At 50.9% G+C, this 17,855-nt stretch overlaps 1 protein-coding gene across 1 annotated transcript in view; it reads right to left on the reverse strand.

Moving 5' to 3' along the window:
- The window catches only part of Syn1 (Syntrophin-like 1), a 341,618-nt gene that overhangs the window by 103,860 nt on the left and 219,903 nt on the right, over positions 1-17,855 (reverse strand). The window lies entirely within an intron of this gene.

A 17,855-nucleotide genomic window follows, 5' to 3' on the forward strand; every position in this document is an offset into this window, starting at 1 on the left:
GGGGCGCGGGGGGGGGGGGGGGGGCGGCAGGTGTGGGAGAGCGGCTGAAAAACAATCGAGCGAAACGACAGAAGTTAGATTGCGACAAGCGGCGTTGACGTTACGGAAATTGAGGGCGTGCGTGCGCGTCGGTGAAGAAAGAGAGAGAGAGAGAGCCGAATAATCGACGTGCGTTTCGAATATTCGACTAAAAATCGTAGCCTGTTCCACGGGAACAGTTTTCTGGGTTTGTTTCCGACACCGATGATAGCCGGATGGAAGGGAGAAATACGGCACTGGGCGAGAGGGGGATTTTTCGACGCACGTTGACGAAGAGGTAGAGTTTTTCCCGGAGAAGAGGGTGGAAGTTAGGATTAGAAAGTTGGAAGCGTTCGATGAAAGTCTCGGACTTTGCGAGGAGTCGACCTCGCGGAGAATGAAACTCCTTCGATCTTCCTTGCCGGATATGCAGGGATGGCGGTCCCGGAACCCTCATAAAACTCGGGCTATCGGAAATTTTTCTGGAATTCCAGCGGCGGATAAATAGGGGTGGCGGATCGACGTCCCTTATCTTTCAGCGGCCCAACTTCACCCTCGTTATTTCGATCGGTCGTTTTCCACGAGGTTTTAACAATTCCGACTATCCTCGCGACTGTAGTTGCGCGATTTCCAAAATTTTACGACCAACTTTCCCGCCTCCCTCCGCCCCCCTTCGAAGCGGAATAACCGTTGCGCGCCGGGCTGAAAATAATCGCGAGTTCCATTTTCTCGAAATCGTCGGTCTAGACAAGTGTATATAGAATCGGATGTCCTAAAAATAATTAAGTATTTAGGTAATTTATATTCCGCAAACGATGAATTAAGAAACAGATCGAAAATAAGGTTTCCGGCGGTGAATCGTGACAGAGTTACGCGAATGGGTTTCAGAGATGAATAAAAACTGAATGGTTTTAAGAATGCCAGTTTGCGAAGTAAATTTATCTTCTTTAAAGAAAATTCAGCGAGTCGAGTCGGACGGATGGATTCCGTTGAGAAAGAGGCGAGGAAGCCGCGTAATTTCCATCGGTCAATTACATTGATTCAATGCTGACCGAACGGCAGAAGGTCGAAAAGAAGTTAGCGTAGGGTTAGAAGGGTGGGGCAGAGCGGGAAACGGAAACGGAATTAATATCCCCGAGAAGTTTTCCGGATTCAATTACAAAGTGTTATCGTTTAAGGAATTATATTACATTAAGCGGGTGCTAGGTCTGCCTATAATAATAGATCCCTTTTCTCGAAACCCAAGCTTCTCCCATGGCCGAAAAACCACTCGGCCAACTCTTCAAGAGTCTAATCTCGAGCTTTATTTCAACGATCGTCGTCTCCGCAAACCTCGTTTAGTTAATCCCGACGGCGCCGTTCCGTAAAACTCGCCTTTGCCAGCAGGCAATAGCGTAAAATTAATTACTCCGGCCTCGTCCGCGACGTCGCCGACGCCGTCGTCTTCGTCTTCGTCGTTATCCTTTTGCCCGTCAAAGATTTCGCCGTCCCTCTCCCGACCACCTGTCTCGCTCGTCGATAAACCCTTACTGTCTTATCAAGTCCGATTAATTGGAAGATTCGTGGCTCGGCTTCGTCGGAACCGGTGATCATCCCTCTCTCGAGCGTCGATAACTTCTCGTCGTAATCGCTGGATCGCGAAGAATCGAAGAGACAGGGAGGAGGAAATAAAGAAAGAGGAAAACGAAGACGATTCTATATCGAAGAAATAACAAACGAAGAAAGGTAAGTATTCCAGCGTATCGAACGCATCGCATCTGCTTTGCGATCAAAGTCTAGCTCACGTTCCAACGACAACGTCTTCGTTCGATTAAAGAGACGAGGAGCTGCAGCGATTCCTTTAATTAGACGAAGATTTCCATGCGGGAATCGGGGAAACGGGAAAGAAATACATGGGAAATTCGCGATCTCTCAAAGACCACGTCCGACTGAAACTACCCCTATCCGCGGACTACTTTTCCCCGGCGTCGGATCGACCGGCAAGGAATAACAAACCCGGGCTGTATCCCTTTAAAAACTACGCACACTCCCTTTCTCGCTTTCCCCGGGAATTTTTCATCGGAATTAAAAGATACACGACGGGTTTCATCGAAAGAATAATAGCTTGCCGTCCTGGCTGCCTGTTCCCGCTGTCCGAGATCGATCGTCGCTGGAATAAAAAGGCTCTCGGAGTCGTGTCGACGGGTTTCCGCGAAAGGATTACGTGATCCCGGAGGCGCGTGTTTGGATAACCGGACCGATTAGATCGCTGTTAGAACGCGTCGCCGGTATTGAAACTGTCGGCGGAACCGCGGCAGCGTTATCGGGCCTCGAAAGGCGCGCGATCGTTGGACGGAATTGCTCGCATAAATTCTGTTCCGCCTGTGTTTGCTCTGGCCAAGATCGCCGCTATATTTTCCCCCGGCGACGTGGATATCGCGAGCGATCTGACGCGTCGAGTGGAATTACTCTATGACGCGGACGCGGCCATGCCGGAATCCGAGCTTGCGTTCCGAGGGAAAACGAGAGGCAGGAAAAATTTTCCCGTGATATTTATGCAATTATCATTGACGTCGTTAAAGAGTTTATCCGTGGATCGCGAAGCGGCGAGAGAAGAGAGAGAGAGAGGAGAGAGGAGAAATGCAATAGCGTGGCAAATCGAATGGAAGGTCCGCGAGGACGTTGAAACCGGGAGGCGAGTTCGAACAGCGACTATGGCAAACACACCAAGCGAATATTTCAACACGTTGAATGCCATGGGGGTCACCGGTGAACGTCGCGCGAGATTGATAAAAATATATATAATTTTGTGGGGGTCCTCCCCCCAAAAATGTTCATTTTGATGGCAGCTGGTCGCAGGTATCCTCGTTGGTCGGGTAGTTAAAAGAGACGAAAGGAAAAGGAAGGGATGCGTTTCGTCCTGGGCCTGCTAGCGGACTCTTCGGTAAGGCTACCCTAGCAGGCCCTGCCTTAGACAATGGGATACAAATTGGAAGGTCGGGAAGTTATATGTATAGGAATTAGAGGTTTTCCGAGGACTTGAGAGAAATTTCTCGAAGTCGGAGTCCAGCTAACGCTGAGGGTGAGAATGATGATCGCTACAATTTAAACAAATGTGAATATTTAGAAATTTTTATTATAACCATCGTTAATTCAACGGTGATCCCCGTCGTAATTAATATGTCAAAGATTATTATGTATTGTAACTTAATAGAAAATTAGCATAATAGAAAATTCATCGTGGCGCCACGGATAATCCCTGTAAAACTGGCGCGACATTCAACGTGTTAAAGATCGACTTTCACCTGAAAATCGATGAAAAAATGGGCGAAAGATCGAAAGCAACGAGCTCCCAGGAGAAGAACCAAAGACGATCGGGAGTGGTCGTACAGCCTTCGAGCCGTGACCACTATTTCCATAGCACTGGTGGTAACGTGACGTCAAATTTACTCCCTATCGATAATGGTGACTTGACGTCTAATTGACCCTGTATCGCTAGTGGTGACATGACGTCAATTTGACACATTCTCAGATGCAGGTATATTCTACAATATTGTATTATACCTCGCAGGAACCTAGCATTAGTCAAGTCATCCCTATCGATATTTGATTACGATTCGACGTACGTCACCGCTCTAAAGATAAAAGCACGGCTTCCAATCTACGAAGACGTTCAAAATCCCAGTTTGCATCGTACGAGATCGAGCGAAAGATTCAACGATGGGGTGTCGCGCGAATAAACGGAGAGGGTGAGTTCGCGATGGGTGCAGCAGCGTGGATGCGAATGCAAAAGTTCTCGTTAAGAACTCGCGGCGTGGCCACATTTTCATCTCGGCCGATACAGCCGGGCCATAAATAATTAATGCACTTCTTCCCTGCAGCGAAGGGTGGGTACCGATAAAGTCCGCGTAGGAAAATGCGAGAAGAGACGGGGCGAAAGTAAGTAACCGAAGGAAGGAGCTAACTCGTTCGCGGAATTCGATGGGTCGAGAATAAATAGCGGGTGAACGGGAAGCTCGGGTTCGCGTATTAGCGCGACGTTTATTCGCAGGGGTCGCGCGATGAAAGGGGGACGGAAATAAAATAAAAAGTGGCGGCGAAGGCGAACAGGCGAGATCCCGGGCAGTGTGTACAAAATAAAAAGGGGGGAAAAAGTAGAGGAAGAAGAGGAAAAAGAGGAAAACGAGAACGGACAAATAGGCGAATGGTCGAAGAGCTACAGACTCGGGGGGGTTGGAACGGTGTTCGAAATTAGGATGGGATGAGGCTGGGAGAAAGGAACGATGGCTAGAATTAGAGTGCGAAAGGAGAAGGACAATCGAGCGGGGAAGCTGGTGGAAACGTAGGACTCGAACAAAGCTAAAGGAGGAGGGAGACACGATAGAAGAACGCGCGCGCGAGAGAGAGAGAGAGAGGGGGGCGAAGAGAGAAGGGAAAAGAGAGGGTGGAAGGAGGAACGGGAGTGGACGGGGTGGGATGGAAAACAGCAAAAATTTGCATCACAATCGCGGATAGAAATAATTACGCGAGAAACGCGCGCGCGAAAGGGGTGGAGGAATACGGGCGCGGATGCAAATGCAGACGGTCAGGTGGTAGTGGTGATGGGACACAGGGGGCGCGGCGGAGAGGGGAGGCCTGGAAGCAACGGAAACACGGGTAGAAATGCAGATACGAGAATACGCCGGAGGTTCGTCGAGGCTGCGAAAAAAACGAGGCAGGCTGCGGCGTGAAAAGAGAGGAAAAACTTGAAACGAGAAAGGGGGTGGAAGAAGAAGCGGGGTGGATCCGCAGGAGGAGCGAGGTCGCGAGAAGGGGAGAGAGAGGGAAAGTGAGTGCGCGTCTCTCGTGCGTTTATATGGGAGCACGCGAAAGAAAAAGCGGGAAAGAACGGGATTCGAAACGTGCAGCCGGAAGTGGACACCGTCTCCGCCCCCTGGCCGCCCCCGTTTCACGCAACTGCTGGATAAATAACTGCGGGACCGAACAAAAGAATAGAAAGCACGGGAATAGCGTGATATACTGCGCATCTAGCGCGCTCGCTACTGTGAAAACAGTGGAACCGTGGTCCGCGAGGGTGAAAAAATGTTACGCGATTTTCCAAGGGGTAGAGAAGTAAACGAGCATACCTCGGCGTTCCTTGTCCGCTATAAATCGCGCTATTAAGTGGCCTGTGTAAACGCTTAGGAGAACACGAAGCCCGGGATATCATTTACCCGTACTACTTAATATTTGATCGCACAAACCGGCGGAACTTCTCTCAGGAATAAAAGAAGCATAATTTCAGGGAGCAAGCGTAGTAGTAGTGCGCGTTCCAAGCGGGAGTACAAAAGGCGCGGACTTGAATGACTCGGCAAAAACTACGCTCCTATAACGTGACTTTCTCGAGTGCAACGATGCAGCCGCGCTTCCTTCTCCCGCTCGTTAGTCCAGTTATAAAACTATAAGAACTTCGTCCTTTCTTCCATTTTTTTCCCTTTTTTTTCTCCTCCATTTTTCCCCCCGCCCCCTTTCCTGCTTCGAGCGCCGTTCTCCCCGGCGAGCAAGTAGCAGAGGTAAACGCTTGAGCGGACATCGATTAAAAACTCTTCCGCGAGGATTATTCCGAAAAAGAAATCGGATTCAGAGAAATCGGGGGTAACTACGCCGCAGTGGGAATTGAAACGAATCCCCGGAAGAGTAGAAAAAATCTATTTTTCCGAAAGAAAAATCTTCCTCTCTCTGCCATTGCGGGTGAAACGTTTTTCCCGCCGCGAGGAAGAAAAGGCAGAGGAGGAAAGGAAGAAGACCCAAATAGGTTTTTTCCCCGACGGAACCACGGGAGTTTTCTCAGCCGGGAGACGGTCGTATCGGCTCGAAAACAGCCCGATCGGCCACGCTTCGGCAGACACAGGGTATCGACGTTTGTCTGGCCGGGGAACGCGGTCGGCTTTCAAGACTGTTTTCCAACGGAGCGGTATTTTGTCTCGCGGAAAATGTGCGGTCTGCGAAAATATTCCTCGACGTTCCACCTTTCGCTATAGGAGAAAACGCACGCGTCGGTCGATGCCGCGTTTGATATCCTGCCGACAATCGTACGATAGAGGAAAGAGTTGCCACTATCCACGACACACCAACCGACGAATTATTCCAAGAAACCACCGATTCCATTCCGAATCGAAAAACACGGAAAAAAGTCCGTTATAAAATTATCGGGCGCGTTCGAGCATCGACGCCTAAAAATCAGTTTTATTCCGCGACGAAACGCGACGAGCGTATAGAGCCAACTGGAAGCAGCGAACAAAAATGGAGAAACAAAAAAGGGTAAAACGAATAAACAGAACAAAACAAAAAAATACAATGGTTGGCGCAAGCGAAGGTGAAAAGGCAGAATTCGATTGGTCGGTCTCGCAGGAATTTTCCGTTCGATTTATCGTTTACGCGGGAATAATAGATGCAAGATTACAGCGCGATCCGCGCGTCGGACGAAGAGGAAAGCGAAGAGGGAACAGAGACAGGGACGGCGAGAGAGGTCAGCGACGAGGGTTCACAGGCACACACACGCTCGATACCAGAAACGATAGCATCTCGCATCGATCGGCCTGCTCGCAGAGTCAATGATCCACCGCGCGCGCTGATATCTGCTTTCGAGCGTTATCGGCCGCGTTCTGTTGGCGGGTCGTTTGAATTTTCGCACGAACGGATATCGGAACGAACATATCGGAACACCGTGCACGGAGGTGAATATGGTATGACAAACCGATGCGCGGAATGGCCGCCCTCGTGCGAACACACACGTCCATCCGCATATCTGTCTATCGCGTTTTCCTCCTCCTCCTCCTCTCTCTCCCCCCTCTCCCTCTTTCATCCCTCGCATCTCACCTTCCCCGAACTTTCGTTTCTCTCTCTTTGTACTCTCGCCGTCATCTTCGTTTCCCCCTTTTTTCCTGAGACTCGGGCGTTTGCGGGGTGGTTGGCCGAAACCCTCCGTTCGGTCGCTTCCCTTTTCCGTCGAGGAGACGCTTCTTCGGCTTCGATCATCGGCGAAGCGCGTTCGCCGAATCCCTCGTTCGATATTAATTCCTCGAGACTCTATCCCAATTTCCATCGCGACGTTTCGAAAGTTGGCCGAAGGGCGCGGGAGTTGCAGACGTTTATTGCGTCTCGTTCGAAAGTTTCCCGCCTGGAAAGGTTCGATCCGGGAGGCCGGATTTCATCCGAGATTTTTTTCCACCCCGATACGCGAACACGGGACTGGGGAGGGGGGCGGGGTGGAGAAGCCATCGTCCAGTTTGGATCCTCGAAACTTCGCAGTTAGCAAACTGAGAAATATCCCGGGGATGGAAAAAAGCCGGCGTGCGGTTGTCTCGCTCGGGAATTCGTTATGATGCACTTCGGATGAATTCGTTTCCCACCCCCCGGCCACCCGCGCCCCGCTCACCCTCCGCTGTGCTAGTCCGTGGACTCTGAACGAAAATATCTAACCAAAAGCGGAGAGCGCCGGCTATGGAATCAATTTACGACCGGCCGAAAGTCAATTTTCGAGTTGTTTCGAAATTCGTTGAAAGCTCTTGAAACATGGAACTGACAGAGGCCCGCGGACACGATACCCAGAGCTGGAAACGATACGTTCCGCCCCCTCGTGCCCTCTTCGCCTCCTGGACCCCCGATGCTCTCGCGCCGCGTCGTCGAACGTTCAGCGCCGTTCGATGGAATTTTCACGGCCGACATTTATTCCACCCCCGCGCACCGATTCCCTATTTTTCCCGCGCCGCAGTTGCGCTTTTTTCCCCGGATTTCCAACGCGATACGAAGACAACCTAATCCTTCGTTTCCTCTCGTTTGCCAACGACCAATGCAATTTTCGTTCCCACCTATCTCACCCTGCACGCTTGTACATTTCACCCTGTCCAAATCGCGCTTCTCCGTTAATTCTCCGATTAATATCGGACATTTTCGGTGCACCCTCTACGCGCGCGTTAAACGACGTCGATTAAAATTTCTGCAAACCGATTCCGTGTGTAAATACCGCATTTTCCACGGAAGATTAGAGAACCGGGGATGGGAAATTCGAAGGCGGTGCTCCGAGCCCAATGATCCGAGTGTCGCAGGGCGTTTGGAAATTCCTCGAGGACCGTTGTCATCCGCGCGCACACCGGGGTAAAATACGAGGGTCACTGCTGACCTCTAGGTCTCCATTAGCGCACGACGGTGCACACGTGAATGCGCAATGTTCTACCGTCCCACTTATTATAATTTGATTAAAACGGCCGCGAGGCCATCTTGGTGGTGCGCGTTTCACGCGACAGCCACCCCCGCGGCCACGTCCGGCTGGATTTTAATAAGATTTCTCTTTCGCCGTTAATCGGCCACGATGGCAGCTGCGAGTGGCCGCTAAGTGCATTTTCGGTGCATCGCGTCGAACAGCACGCCAAAACGCGAGCTTTGGTTTTAGAGAGAAATTCAGGCTTCCTTCTCCTTTCCGCGTTTTACCAGCCCCCGATATTCTTATTTCCTTTACATTCGAATTTAACCCCTCGTCGAGTCGCGCCTTCCTTTTCCCGCGTTTTATCGCGTCTACTGGTCGCTGCATTTCACCGATGCATCGCGGTAAACGAAAATAATCGTGTTTAATAATTATTGCTTTTCGTATCCGAAAGGGTAAAAAAGGAGGGGAAAATGGGGGTTAAAAAGGGCGGTAATCATTTAGGATTTTCGTTTCACGGAGCAAACGAAAGTACGGCGAGAGGGGTTAATCGAGAAATATCCTTTTTAAATAAAATCTCTATTTGGATTACCGCGGACAAAACGTCGAAGCAAATTGAGAAATATTTGCAGCGGCCCTTTCCGATCGACCACCGCCACCGCCCTCGCTACCCCCCGCGTCACGACAAAAATCCCACCACCGCGATTTCTCTCCCCAACCCCCGCCGCAAATGCACCTTCGCCTCCGTGCGAATTAAAATCAGCACAGTTTCCACGCAAATATTTTCAATTCATAATCCGCAGAGGGATCGGGCGGCGGCGCGCGATCCGACTCGAAAACAGGATGAAGCGCGGCGAGGGGGTGGAAAGAGGATATGGCTGGGCAAATAAGCCTCCGGAATTCTGATAGTGGCACTTGGCGTACGATTAAACGCCGTGGAAACGCGTGTCCGGTGTTTTGAAGCGTAACACGCGGCCGCGTAACGAGTGTGTTCACAAAATATTTGGCCTCGCGAGCGTGCCGAAAAAAACCGGGGTTCGCCCTCTCTCGTTTCCAGGGTAAACGCCACGGATTCGTCTGTCCCCGGGCATCCGACCCTCCGTTTCGTCGTCCTCTTGCCGGAACCTCCCTTTGACGAACGAACGCCTGGAAACCTCTGGCAGGGTCGAGCGTGTCCTCTTTGACCGCCACGAGAGACATGTGGCTCGGCAAGTAGAGAAAGAAGAAGGACGTCAAACGTTCCTTTAAGGGCCTTTAGAGATTGGCGGAGAGCAATCGGGAGGGCGATGGTAGTTTCTATTTCTGGGAGAGGCTTCTAGCCGAGCGGAGAGAGGAGTATTCGATTTTTCGCGGTCTTTCTTCCGGAGCAAGAGGTGACTACGAACTACTCGCCGAATGCGGAACGTAGGGGTCGTTATAGGTTCTCGATTAGGTACCTCGTTTCGGATGCTCGGGAAATTTTGATACGCGTATCGAGCTATTGCTTTTTACGGGACATCAAATTATCGGACAGTCGGGTAAATAAACGACGTTTAAAAGCCTTTTTCCTTCCACTCTGACACGGCAATTTCGACGTTTATTATCCCCTTTGTCCAGCCTTCCATTTCTCCCGGCGAATCGGCGATTTGTCGATACCGATTTCGCGCAGGTACACACACTTATTTCCCATTCGGCTCGTTTGCCATGCAAACCGCTCGAAAAGTCCGCCGGACGGGCGAAAAGTTGGGAAAACTCTGCCTGAAACGCACCGCCGCCACCCTAACTACCCCGGTGCGCAAACTCGGCCTGTAACCGGACACCGAGGCCAACTCCACCCTGTCGATCTGCATGTCAAACCAGGTGGCTGTACATGGCTCAATAAGAAGAGAACTCGCGACAAAGTCGCGCCGTGGCGCGTCAGAAAGGGTGTCGTTTGAGCGCGACCACTAATGACGCGCCGTGTCGACGTGGACGTTTTGTTTACTGGGCAAACTCGGTCTGCCCGCCGGTGATTTCGCCCGTATCACGGTCCAGGCTGAGGATGGAAAGACGTCCGGCAACTTTTAACAAGGTTCACAGGCTAAATCGACATGCAAGCCGGGAGAAGACGATCGATCTCACGGGGTCGCACAGTGGCTGGGAAGCGAAGTTCAAGGGGACAGGGGGCGCGGACGTTGATGCAAAGGAGACCCTTTGGACGTTGAGTCGAGAAGCTCACGAGTGACTAGACTGGAGGACGGTGGGTATGTAGACGCGCGTGTTACGCTATCGATTACGCTTTATAGATTAGTTACACCTTCCGGTGGGACGTCAGCGACGTTGGTTAATAGGATCGCACGAATAGCGAACGATGCGGTGCTTGCGAGACCCTTGACGTGGTTAATCAGTTCCGTGTTGGTGCATAGGATGTACACGGGCGTTCCTCTCGTGAGCCACGCGATTTCGGATGACATCCGCTCGGCGGGAGAAGTAGACGCCTTCTTCTTGCGGGAATCTTCGTTGGCTTTAGCGGTACGAGCAGGATCTCGTGTTACGGATTATAGAGGTTCGCGTGGAGTTAAGCAGACGAGACGGGGTACAGGACCGAGCGAGCAAGCTGCGTCACTGTTAACACGAATTCCAGCGGGACCTCGCATTTGTCCGTCCCATCCACGGTCGAAAATGATGGTTCCGTTGGTAACGGGAAGCCTGCAGCGGAATGATCCCGGAGGATGCGGCCAAACGATTCGCCGAGGATACAGCGGGTATACACGAGCGTACAAAGCGGTCACAAATTATCCAAAAGGAAGAGAAACTGTGAAAGGCGATGCGAGGCGGGGGACGGAGGGGGAACGGGTGAATCCACGGAGCCGTTGGAAGCTTAAGAAGAAGCGGAGCTCCATAAGGCGATCCTGATAGCAGCCACTAAACCTTTCCCCTACCGTTCTCGCGGCGACGCAACAATGGCTCGTATTACTTTCAGCCCGCACTAAAGCATCTTTTCAGCGGCGCCGGTGGGAGGGATTATAACGAACCATTACCCTCGAACACGATCCCACACCAGACGCAACGATAAACGCTATCTATTATAACCCCGAGCACAATTTCCCCAGGCAAACAATGACGGAAATGGACCCGGCCGCCCGTCCGACGCCGCGCCCTTTATACGCGCCGCGTTTACCACATTCTTGGGATGCTGCTTCGTCGATGGAGCGACCTCGTCCACGAATCTTCGTCGTCGTAGACAAGATCCACTTCCCACGCGTATATAACAGTCGACAAAATTCTTCTATCGGAAGACCCACTATCGTCATAGACACGTAGCCGCATCGTTCTCACCCTTACCAATATGAAAGGATGGATTCCTACTTTCCTATACATACAATTTCCAAGCACCCCTAAGCATCCCCCCCGATCTAAGGCAAGGCCTGCCAGGTAGCCTTAGCAGCGAGTACACTAGCCGGCCCAGGACGAACTGCATCGTCCCTTCCTTTTCCCTTCGAGAATACCTGCGACAAGCCGACCACGGGAACCATCGGGTAGGAACCCCCACAGACACGATCGATCAATCCGAGGATATTAAGGGAAAGAAGGAAAACTGGTACGAGAAACTGCGGCAAATCCCCGGAACAGCGAACACCTCCGTGGTGCAACATCCGCGAGACATTGCTGGTGGGTGGTCGTAAACAAGCGTCGCGACGACGCGGCGAGGGCCGTTTCTCGCGCGTACAACAGCCCGAGGAGCGTGTTACAGGTTAGTTAGGAGGGTGGCGCGCGTGGTCGGGCTAGGTTGGCCGTGGCAGTAGCCGGTGTAGCTCGATGTAATGCGATTTGCAAGCGTTATCGCGACCCTAACGCGCGATCCGACCTAACACGGATTTCCATAAACACGCTGACACCGGGTATTGTTTTCGCCGCGCGGGACCTGACCGCGTCCCTTTATTAGCACGCGCACCTAATTATCTTCCAGTGGGCGTCCTCGTAGTCGCGGACCCACGGGAGTCCCTCGATTCCACCGACTCCTCTCGTTTATCCGACGCCCGGCCCTGTCGCTATCTTCGACGACTCTGTTCCAACGATCTCGGTGGAAATTCGCCTCAAGTAGTTGTCTAATTCGCGGCTACTCTTCCATCGGCTCGATAAGTCGATGTTTCGGAGTAGGTTAAAGATTCAGGTGTTAAAAGCTGAGATAAAACGCTAGTTGCGAGTGAAGTTCGAAGCTAATGGAGAAGTGTCTGACCAGAAAACGGGTAATACTACTTGCAGTTACAGTTCGACGTTCATCGCGGTACTCCGCGAATCTTCGCGTATCTATGATCGATGATCCAAGTTTACTTAAACTACCATCGTTTCGTCGAATTAATCCGCGTGTCGTGTCAGACTAGGTAACTTCTAAGTTTCGAAGCACAGGGATATCTCTTTCCATCGAACAAATCCGAATCGAACAAACGTGGTTCGAACGCTCGAAAAACCTTGTTGGAACGAGACCGATACAATTCCGACGAACAATTTCGCGCGAAACCAGGGTTAAAAGCGGAAGGTGGGGTCTGGCGGAAGGGGGTTTTATGTTGGAATAATTTATCGTCCGGAAGCCTTTATCGGGGAGAGGGAAACGGGCGAATTGACGTGAAAAGCAGCAGCGATTTGCGGCGGCGGTTCGACGAACCGGTTCCTCCCAATTTGGCCGCGAAATTTCGGGCACGGTGCCCGATCGCGCGAACATCGGTGCACGAGGCGCGAGGAAGCGGCTGTTCGGTCGAATTTTCGAATTTTCTGACGAAATTCGAGCGAGCTGGCGCCACCTCGCACCGGCTTAAATTTATGCGAAGTGTAAATAGTTTATGCGGTCCGCTGTGGAGCCTAATAGGCGGCAGGGGCGTGTTTCTGCTGACAACGAACGCGCGATATCGGCTCTCGATTCTCGTTTTTCGCGACTGTTGACTTCCCTTCGAGGTCCGGTTTTTCCTCGTTTTAGTACATCTCGATCGACGGATGTTCGACACGATTTCGCCGAGGGGAAGCAGACATCGGATAGAGGAGGATGGAATTGGCTGAACTGTGGACCGAGCAGGGCTCGATCCCCCGGGGAATCCTTACCGTGGTGCAAATTAGAGGTGGTTCCGGTTTTCCTAGAAAATATACGCGGGAGTTTTCTCGTTTCAATTAAAAGATTCTCGTTTGGATAAGGGAGAGCACGTGTGAGGCCACCATTTTCCTATAGAAGTCATCCGCCCGTTCTCGTAATAATCGCATCCTCCTCATCCGGTCTTTTCAGTTTCTCTGCTGGGTTAGTTTCAAAAGATGAAGATTCATATAGTTGGTAATAGCAAACCCATATTGTGATAACTTATATACCCGAAAGCGTAAATATACTCTTAAATAACGATAATTGTTTCAATTGTTAACTTATTGTTAATAATAAATCGATATTGTTACGGCCCGATTGCAAAAGGCTCGAATTCATTAAAAAAGTAAACAAAAATAATCCAATTATCGATTATTATAATGGAAAAATGGTAATCAGTAAAATCGACCACGATCGGGGATTTTCGTCGATCTTCGACCGACCGCCGGCTATATAAAGGCCGCGCGAAGGGGGCCCGAGTCATTTCTCGATTAGATTTCGGACGAGTAACATCTAAATTCTAATCAGGGTAATTCGGGGTGGGAATTTAGTTGTCAGTGGTCACTGACTAGACCATAGGGTAGTCGATAGCCACTATCCACTCTACCCACACCCACTCCTTGAAGATGTTAGTGACGACTTGCAGAAGGCACGAATTCATAAAAAAAATTAACAAATTATTGACTATTATAATGGAAAAATGGTAATCAGTAAAATCGACCACGATCGGGGATTTTCGTCGATCTTCGACCGACCGCCGGCTATATAAAGGCCGCGCGAAGGGGGCCCGAGTCATTTCTCGATTAGATTTCGGACGAGTAACATCTAAATTCTAATCAGGGTAATTCGGGGTGGGAATTTAGTTGTCAGTGGTCACTGACTAGACCATAGGGTAGTCGATAGCCACTGTCCACTCCACCCACCCCCACTCCTTAAACAATTTAATAACAACTTTCTAATTATTTATTTAATCATAAGTTTGTCTATGTCTGATCATTGGGTTGTTTGTTCCACTTATTTGTTATTCGTTACTTACATTCGTTCCACTTCCATTCCATTATTTCTTTCTAATTCATTTTCTTTTAGGTCTAAATATTTTTCTCTGCAGATTTATTTAGATTGTATTCGGAAGACGTCGTTGTACGTCGCGAGATACGCGATTTTCAAATTTTGTGGAAACTTATAAATATCACAGTCTGCCGAAATGAAACGTATTAACATCGCGCGAGGGAGTGTTAAATTTTAGCATACCGAGCCAAAGCCTTTCTAGAAGACATGAAATAAAGTGTCGCAGAGTCACTTTAACTTCATTCGCTCCAAGTTGGACAAGCTTATCTATGTTACAGATCGTCGCCAGTAGGGCGCATTGTTCGGGTCTCTTCGCGTAGCCACCTCCTCGAGCGAGGAGGTGAGACTTGGAAATTGGTATCATTTTTCAAGGACTTCTCTGTGAAAAATGACGGCAGGCTAAGGGCTACGCGTCAAATTTAAGCTACTTTGGACGCATTCGTAATGCGCGAGTCCCACTTATATTACCCGAAGTACGCAAAGTAAACGTGTTCACTATACAGCGAAATGAATCAACGTAGACCGCTTTACAACCCACTGCCTGTCAATACCTTGATCAAGCAATAAAACCCAGTCATGCCGAGTAAGCAACGCCTTCGGTGACTTTATCGAAACAATATACCCAGAGTAGATGGTCGGATGCGCGGATTTTCGGCGAAAGTTGGAGCGTGGCGCGAGTTATGCGGATCCAATCGTCAGTTAATTGCTTAGCCGCACAGGCCGCAATATCGCCGGGATTGGATTATAAAGTTTTCCATTCGGAATTAATTGCGCGGCGACACCTGTGCCCCCGCAGTTCCACCGCCCTAATCTTTCTTCGCCCCGCGTTTCTTGCCCCGCGAGTACCCGCTGCGAACTTGCTGCAAGCGGTTCACCGATGTAGCAAAAATCCCGCGAATGGATGGAAACGAGCAGCTCGATCCTTATTTCCTCTCGCAAAACCTCCCTTCAAATTTAATACCTCGCGTCGCCTGGATTACTCTATACATCAACGTAGTCCAAAAAGATAACGAGACTAAGGCAGCGATTTTTCCACGGATGTAACCTCGATCAACCCCCGGCTGAATAGCAAGCAAGCAAAGCGTGTCGAGCGAGTGCGATCAGCTCACCACCGAACATCTTTCTCCACCCCGGATCTTTCCAACTACACGTGCTTCGACACCTGTCGACTAGCCACCAAAGAGAAAGAACAAAATCGCGAGACCCGAAGAAGATTAACGAGCGAATCCCGGTGTCGACGCTGTCGACGGTGTCGTCTCTTCCAGGCAACGGCAGACCGCGTGCCACAGCCTGGGAATCGACGGAACCAGAAAGACTGGGTCGCGACCGGTCGTGGACTATGGCTCGTGAACTATGGCAACGGAAATGGACAGTCAGTCGGCGAAATCTGGCGAACGATACTCGTTTCCGTTCCCGGACACGTGCCGGCCCTGCACGCGTCCATCTGGCTATCACACCTGAACACCTGCTCCCGCTGGCATGATGGATAGTCCCCGAGCCCGAGATCGTGACTCGTTTAACGGACTAAGAGTAGTCCAGGATTTCCCTTACTTCGATCTTCCGTCGTTTCTTTCGTCTCGACGCGGAGGAACGCGAGCGTCCGCGAGCGGAGATGACCCCGGTATGAGCAGGGCGAGGTCTAGTTGCTCCTCGAGACGCGGCGAGAGATCGGTAGTTTGGAGGATGGATATCGGCGTAATCGGTGGGGAAACTGGGAAGTTGTCTGGGACGTCGGGAGCCACGGATCGGGGCTGCGGAATCGTGTTTTACTTTCGGGGGTAAGCGAGCGCACGTAACGATCATGCGACCGGCTTAAAAGTTCTGTAACAAGGGGCGGAGCGTGTACGAGAGGCGATCGAGCGGGAACGCCCGCGGAATCCTCTTTTCCGTTTCCGTCTGCCACCGGAGAGGGGGGGATAGAGTTTTTCTTGCCAGCCGGATCCGAGCTTAATCGCCGCTAGCCCCGAACTTCGCTAACGACCGACCAATCGTTCGTGACATAAGTTCCACTCTGTCCAGTCGGTCCTTCCCGTCCTTTTCCCTTTTTTTTTTGCGTCGTTTTTACTAACTGGACTTCCCAGTCGGATTTTTCTACCGGCAGCACTGTTGTGCCCGACTGCAGGGGGGCTGATTTAAAGTTCGCGCACGGGCGTTCGGTATCGCGATCTCGGAAGAAGATCTGGATCTGGGAGGGGGTTCGAGTGTGACGAAGAAGGTTCTTAGAGATTAATCGAGAATAAATAAAAAGCAGAGAATTCTTCGCCGAATTCTGCGATATATGAACGTGAAGGGATGTGCGAGTATTAACCCTTTCGCTGCGGAGCGCTCAGAAATGAATTTCATTCTGAGCAACCGGCGTGACAGTGGGAGATCGACACGATCAACGCGGTGTGCATTAGGAACAAATAGCAAATGCATGGCACCTGAAGGCATAGTTCGCAGCGAAAGGGTTAACACTGACCGTGGGTGACCCTCGGCGCAGCTTACACGGCACCCCCGACCATCGTCGAATCATTGAAAGCGCTTTTCCACCGATGCTAGCGCGGCGAGCTAGTAGTACGACCGCCTGCTTGGTCAGACGCCGACGATTCGGATCCGAAGGGATATCGTGGATATTAAAGAACGAAGACGCTATTTCGCGTTAATACAAGCTTTATTACGTTAGGGAGGCTGGTATAAAGAACACGATGTCTTTGGAAAGCTCTGTCCAGCACTCTACTCGCGAACCCACTATTTTTTCCAGGGCCTAGCTCAAAGGATTAAGAGTCAAGGCACTTCGCGTGTCCGCGAGTCATGGGGCGCGCTGGGCTGAAAGACGTAACCCAGGCGTTACACGAGGGGGGCTGACACAGAAGACACGGTGTCTGTTGTCGAAAAGCTCTGTCCCGAATGAACTATTATTTCCGGGGCCTAGTCCAAAAGGTTGAGGTGGTCCGCGTGTCCGCGAGTAATCAAGGAGCGCTGGTCGTAAAGACATAACAGGGACCCCATTGATTCGAGTCCCTCGATGTCTCTACAAGTGGAAACAATATCTAGGCTTTCCTTTTCGTTCCTACAAACGCACCCTCGATGCCCCTATCGTGAACTACTAAAGGCTAGAGCTAGACATCGAGAAGATTGCGGAGAATCGGGGAAAGTGGCGGAGAAAGTGGCGATAAATCAATTTCGTGACGCGTCTGCGTTACTCGAACAGTTCTACTTCCGAGGAGGAACGCGACAAATCCGAAAAGCAAACGGAACTTCGGCCCCGGTGTGTCGAGCCCCGTCTCCGGGAGCTACTCCAGTTTTTCCGGTTGGTCAGAGTGGGACCATATTGCCGGCGATTTTTCTCCGGCGAAAGTTTATCGGAACGAGGTCGAAGAGCGATAGGAGGAAGCTCGGGCGGGATTCCCGGCAATTAATGTGTTCGATCATAAGTGCGAACACAGGCGGGCAGAGGCGAGATGGTCGATCGATCAAAAAGTCGACGCGGCCGAGAGAAGAGGAGAAAAATGCTCGCAGTCGGGCTCACCCTTTCGCGGAAAC

This window comes from Eufriesea mexicana, unplaced genomic scaffold (assembly GCF_001483705.2).
Source record: "Eufriesea mexicana isolate 0111107269 unplaced genomic scaffold, ASM148370v2 scaffold294, whole genome shotgun sequence".
Classification (NCBI taxonomy): Eukaryota; Metazoa; Arthropoda; class Insecta; order Hymenoptera; family Apidae; genus Eufriesea; species Eufriesea mexicana.